The sequence below is a fragment of the Oncorhynchus nerka genome, linkage group LG5 (assembly GCF_034236695.1).
Source record: "Oncorhynchus nerka isolate Pitt River linkage group LG5, Oner_Uvic_2.0, whole genome shotgun sequence".
NCBI lineage: Eukaryota > Metazoa > Chordata > Actinopteri > Salmoniformes > Salmonidae > Oncorhynchus > Oncorhynchus nerka.
Window position 1 is genome coordinate 18,934,711 of NC_088400.1, and position 6,000 is coordinate 18,940,710.

The following is a 6,000-nucleotide window of genomic DNA, read 5'->3' on the forward strand; positions in this document are numbered from 1 at the left end:
AAAGTCAAGGTATTGGAGTGGCCATCACAAGGCCCTGACCTCAATCCTATAGAACATTTGTGGGCAGAACTGAAAATGCGTGTGTGAGCAAGGAGGCCTACAAACCTGACTCAGTTACATCAGCTCTGTCAGGAGGAATGGGACAAAATTCACCCAACTTATTGTGGAAAGCTTGTGGAAGGCTACCTGAAACGTTTGACCCAAGTTAAACTTTTTAAAGGCATTGCTAGCAAATACTAATTGAGTGTATGTAAACTGGGAATGTGATGAAATAAATAAAAGCTGAAAGAAATCATTCTCTCTACTATTATTCTGACATTTCACATTCTTAAAATAAAGTACTAGGATTAAATGTCAGGAATTGTGAAAAACTGAGTTGAAATGTATTTGGCTAAGGTGTATGTAAACTTCCGACTTGAACTGTTTGTATATATATGTATGTATGGAGCATAATGTATTTCCAGTTTTGTTCACGTGTTTTCAATTACTGGTGACAAATAATGCATTCTGATTATTATTATTAAAAATGGTAATAGACACCTATGCTGCATGTAAAGTACTTTTTTGAAGGTTGTACTGCTTATAATGAGCTAAGCTATTTGCCAGCTATGTGTGGCGCCATGTTTGTTGACGTTGTACAATGTGTTCTGGGTGTCATGTATCCGCCAGACCAAAGATGTTATAATGAGGTGAAGGAATGGTTCACTCATCTTTCGGGGAAACTCCCGGGAAGTGAATGAAGGGAAATGGATGATCGTAGATGACACACCCCCTTCAACATGCATTCTATAAACAGACCAAATGCATCTTGTCTCTTCTTATTATCTTTGGTTCTAGAAAGTGTTTTACACAATTATTTCGATGAATGGTGAGCTCACCCGTGATGTGATTAATTATAATATTTGCTATTAGCTAATTGATATTGTAGTTTCTGTTAGCGGAGAGTTGCGAAAATATGACCGCTTGTGTTATGTCTTTCCTCAGTTAGCGCTTGGACAAATGTAGCCTACATTTTTTCGGTTTGGATGATTGTGTTACGTTGTAGCTACTTCTGTGAATGTCTGAACGTTGTATCAAAAATAAACTGCTCACATTCTGGACTGTAACTTTTTAAGGGGTGTGTTTGTGCAAACTGTTTCTGTTTGATCGTATGCTACAGGGACCAGAATCATCACACCCATGTGTTGGTGAAAAGTTTAACGGCTCTTTCCTGGATTTTGATCATTAGTGGGTATCGGCCAAATTCTGCTCTGCATGCATTATTTGGTGTTTTACGTTGTACACAGAGGATATTTTTTCAGAATTCTGCATGCAGAGTCTCAATTTGGTGTTTGTCCCATTTTGTGAAATATTGGTTGGTGAGCGGACCACAGACCTCACAACCATAAAGGGCAATGGGTACTTTAACTGATTCAAGTATTTTTAGCCAGATCTTAATTGGAATGTCGAATTTTATGTTCCTTTTGATGTCACAGAATGCCCTTCTTGCCTTGTCTCTCAGCTCGTTCAATTCTTTGTGGAAGTTACCTATGGCGCTGATGTTTAGGCCGAGTTATGTATTGTTTTTTTGTGTGCTCTATGGGAACGGTGTCTAGATGGAATTTGTAATTGTGGTCCTGGCGACTGGACCTTTTTTGGAACACCGTTATCTTTGTCTTACTGAGATTTACTGTCAGGGCCCAGGTCTGTCAGGGCCCAGGTCTGTCAGGGCCCAGGTCTGTCAGGGCCCAGGTCTAACAGTCTGTACAGAAGATCTAGGTGCTGCTGTAGGCCCTCCTTGGTTGGTGACAGAAGCACCAGATAATTTGTAAGTCGCTCTGGATAAGAGCGTCTGCTAAATGACTTAAATGTAAATGTAAATGTAATAATCAGCCAACAGTAGAGATTTGACTTCAAATTCTAGTAGGTTGAGACTGGGTGCTGCAGACTGTTCTAGTGCCCTTGCCAATTCGCTGATATATATGTTGAAGAACGTGGGGCTTAAGCTGCATCCCTGTCTCACCTCATGGCCCTGTGGAAAGAAATGTGTGTGTTTTATGCCAATTTTAGCCGCACACTTGTTGTTTGTTGTAATATGGATTTTATAATGTTTTTCCCCCAACACCACTTTCCATCAATTTGTATAGCAGAACCTCATGATCTCTCTCTCTCTCTCTCTCTCTTTCTCTCTCTCTCTCCCTCCCACTCATTGTCCATCTGCCTCTCTCCCTCTCTCTCTCATTCCTTCTCTCTTTCCTTCTTTCTCTCTCTCTCTCTCTCTCTTTCTTTTTCCTTCTCTCTCTCCCTTTCCTTCTCTCCCTTTTTCTTTTCATTCTCTCTCATTCCTCCTCTTTCCTTCTTTCTCTCTCTTTCTCTCTCTAATGCTCTCTAATTCTCTCTCACCCTTTCTCTCTCTCTCTCTCTCTCTCTCTCTCTCTCTATCTCTCTCATTCCTTCTCTCTCCTTTTTGTTTTCCTTCAATCTATCTCCCATTCATTCTCTCTCCCCCTCTCCCCCTCTCTTTTTCCTTCTTTCTCTCTCTCCTATTCCTTCTCTCTTTCTTTTTCTTCCTCTCTCTTTCTGTCTCTCTTTTTCTCTTTCTCTTTCTCTCATTCTCTCTCCCTTTCACGTTTCATCTATCCATTTTCTCTATCTCCTCCCCTGACAATGGCTTGTCCATGCCTGTCTGTCAGTCACCCATCGGCAGACAGCCCAGAGGGAGAGAGAGAGAGAGGCCCATGTGGGTGATAAGGCTTGGGGAAGTAAAGAGGTGTTATTGGGCAGCTGTAGGGGAAAACAGGATTTGGGTATATTGGGGAGTGGGGAGAGAGAACTAGAGGGGAGTGTGTGATTTAGGGTAGAAGGGCCTGTGATTTAGGGTAAGAAGGGCCTTGGGGAGGGAGAAGGGCCTTGGGGAGGGAGAGAGAACCAGAGGGGGAGTGTGTGATTTAGGGTAAGAAGGGCCTTGGGGAGGGAGAGAACTAGAGGGGAGAGTGTGTGATTTAGGGTAAGAAGGGCCTTGGGGAGGGAGAGGGAACCAGAGGGGGAGTGTGTGATTTAGGGTAAGAAGGGCCTTGGGGGGAGGAGAGAGATTTAGGGTAAGAACCAGAGGGAGGGAGTGTGTGATTTAGGGTAAGAAGGGCCTTGGGGAGGGAGAGAGAACTAGAGGGTAAGAAGGGAGGAGAGAACTAGAGGGGGAGTGTGATTTAGGGTAAGAAGGGCCTTGGGGAGGGAGAGAGAACTAGAGGGGGAGTGTGATTTAGTGATTTAGGGTAAGAAGGGCCTTGGGGAGGGAGAGAGAACCAGAGGGGGAGTGTGTGATTTAGGGTAAGAAGGGCCTTGGGGAGGGAGAGAGAACTAGAGGGGGAGTGTGTGATTTAGGGTAAGAAGGGCCTTGGGGAGGGAGAGGGAACCAGAGGGGGGAGTGTGTGATTTAGGGTAAGAAGGGCCTTGGGGAGGGAGAGAGAACCAGAGGGGGAGTGTGATTTAGGGTAAGAAGGGCCTTGGGGAGGGAGAGAGAACTAGAGGGGGAGTGTGTGATTTAGGGTAAGAAGGGCCTTGGGGAGGGAGAGAGAACTAGAGGGGAGAGTGTGTGATTTAGGGTAAGAAGGGCCTTGGGGAGGGAGAGAGGGGAGAGTGTGTGATTTAGGGTAAGAAGGGCCTTGGGGAGGGAGGGAACCAGAGGGGGAGTGTGTGATTTAGGGTAAGAAGGGCCTTGGGGAGGGAGAGAGAACTAGAGGGGGAGTGATTTAGGGTAAGAAGGGCCTTGGGGAGGGAGAGAGAACTAGAGGGGGAGTGTGTGATTTAGGGTAAGAAGGGCCTTGGGGAGGGAGAGAGAACTAGAGGGGAGAGTGTGTGATTTAGGGTAAGAAGGGCCTTGGGGAGGGAGAGAGAACTAGAGGGGGGAGTGTGTGATTTAGGGTAAGAAGGGCCTTGGGGAGGGACAGAGAACTTGGGGAGGGAGGGGGGGGAGTGTGTGATTTAGGGTAAGAAGGGCCTTGGGGAGGGAGAGAGAACTAGAGGGGAGAGTGTGTGATTTAGGGTAACAAGGGCCTTGGGGAGGGAGAGAGAACTAGAGGGGGAGTGTGTGATTTAGGGTAAGAAGGGCCTTGGGGAGGAGGGGAGAGAGAACTAGAGGGGAGAGAACTGTGTGATTTAGGGTAAGAAGGGCCTTGGGGAGGGAGAGAGAAACTATAGGGGGAGTGTGTGATTTAGGGTAAGAAGGGCCTTGGGGAGGGAGGGCCTTGGGGAGAGAGAACCAGAGGGGGAGTGTGTGATTTAGGGTAAGAAGGGCCTTGGGGAGGGAGAGAGAACTAGAGGGGGGGTGATTTAGGGTAAGAAGGGCTTGGGGAGGGAGAGAGAACTAGAGGGGAGAGTGCGTGATTTAGGGTAAGAAGGGCCTTGGGGAGGGAGAGAGAACCAGAGGGGGAGTGTGTGATTTAGGGTAAGAAGGGACTTGGGGAGGGAGAGAGAACTAGAGGGGGAGTGTGTGATTTAGGGTAAGAAGGGCCTTGGGGAGGGAGAGAGAACCAGAGGGGGAGTGTGTGATTTAGGGTAAGAAGGGCCTTGGGGAGGGAGAGAGAACTATAGGGGGAGTGTGTGATTTAGGGTAAGAAGGGCCTTGGGGAGGGAGAGAGAACCAGAGGGGGAGTGTGTGATTTAGGGTAAGAAGGGCCTTGGGGAGGGAGAGAGAACTAGAGGGGGTGTGATTTAGGGTAAGAAGGGCCTTGGGGAGGGAGAGAGAACCAGAGGGGGAGTGTGTGATTTAGGGTAAGAAGGGCCTTGGGGAGGGAGAGAGAACTAGAGGGGGGGGTGATTTAGGGTAAGAAGGGACTTGGGGAGGGAGAGAGAACTAGAGGGGGAGTGTGTGATTTAGGGTAAGAAGGGCCTTGGGGAGGGGGAGAGAACTATAGGGGGGAGTGTGTGCTGCCTGGCAGAACAGCAGGGACTACATCTCTTCCTCTCCTATTGTTTTTCCCATCTTTTAATTTCTCTCTCTCTCTCTCTCCCTCCTCCCCCCTCTCGCTCTCTCTCTCCCTCTCTCCTACCTCTCCTCTCTCTGTTACTCTTTCCTGTCTTTCAGCCCCTCATCTGTCTCTCTCTGTATCTCGTATTGTCTCTCTCTCTCCCTCCTCTCTCTCTCTCTCTGTCTCTCTTATTGTCTCTATCTCTCACTCTCTCTCTCTCCCTCCTCCTCTCTCTCTCTCTCTCTCTCTCTCTGATTGTCTCTATCTCTCACTCTCTCTCTATCTCTCTCTCTCCCCCTGACAGAGTCCCCAGTTAGCCACTGTCACCACAGCCACCACATCCATGTCTCTCTCTGCTCTCCAGTGTGTATGTGTGTATGTCCTTCCCCAGTTGTTCTTCAAAGAGGAGCTGTCCATGGTGCTGAAACAGATTGAGCCTTTTTCTCTCTCTAGTTTTATCCTCCTGTTACAGGGACTGCTACTGGTCAGGGGATGTTGAATATACGTATTAATGAATTTAAAGATCAAGTGCAGTCAAAAACGATGTTTCCTGTGTTTTATATATATTGCCACACTGTAACGTTGGAATATTGGTGTGAAATGCTGAAGTGTAAAAGCTGTTTGAAAAGACTGCCTGTAATCCCAGCCTGTTTCAGGGGATTGAGTTTTGGCTACATGTGTTAATTAGACCAATAAGATATAGAGTTCCAAACCTCTCTGCCAATATTAGCTAGTTTCCACACCCAGACAGTCTTGCTTGAGTAATGTATCTTTGCTCAGAAGCTATTGTTTTTTTGTCGTTGATCATTTTAATTGAGAACAATCACAATAAGGTACTTAATTATTACCCAGAAATGGTTTGATATTGAGATAAAAGTTGGATCTTTGAATCACAGAGGAAATATGGCTGATTTGTATTCAGTAGAAAGATTTATCCTTGTGTGTTTCCTCCCTTGAGAGCAATATGAAGGTGTAAAGGACAAATACAGGACACTCTCTGGTAACTTTGTTGTGGACTTCATCACACACACACACACACACACACACACACACA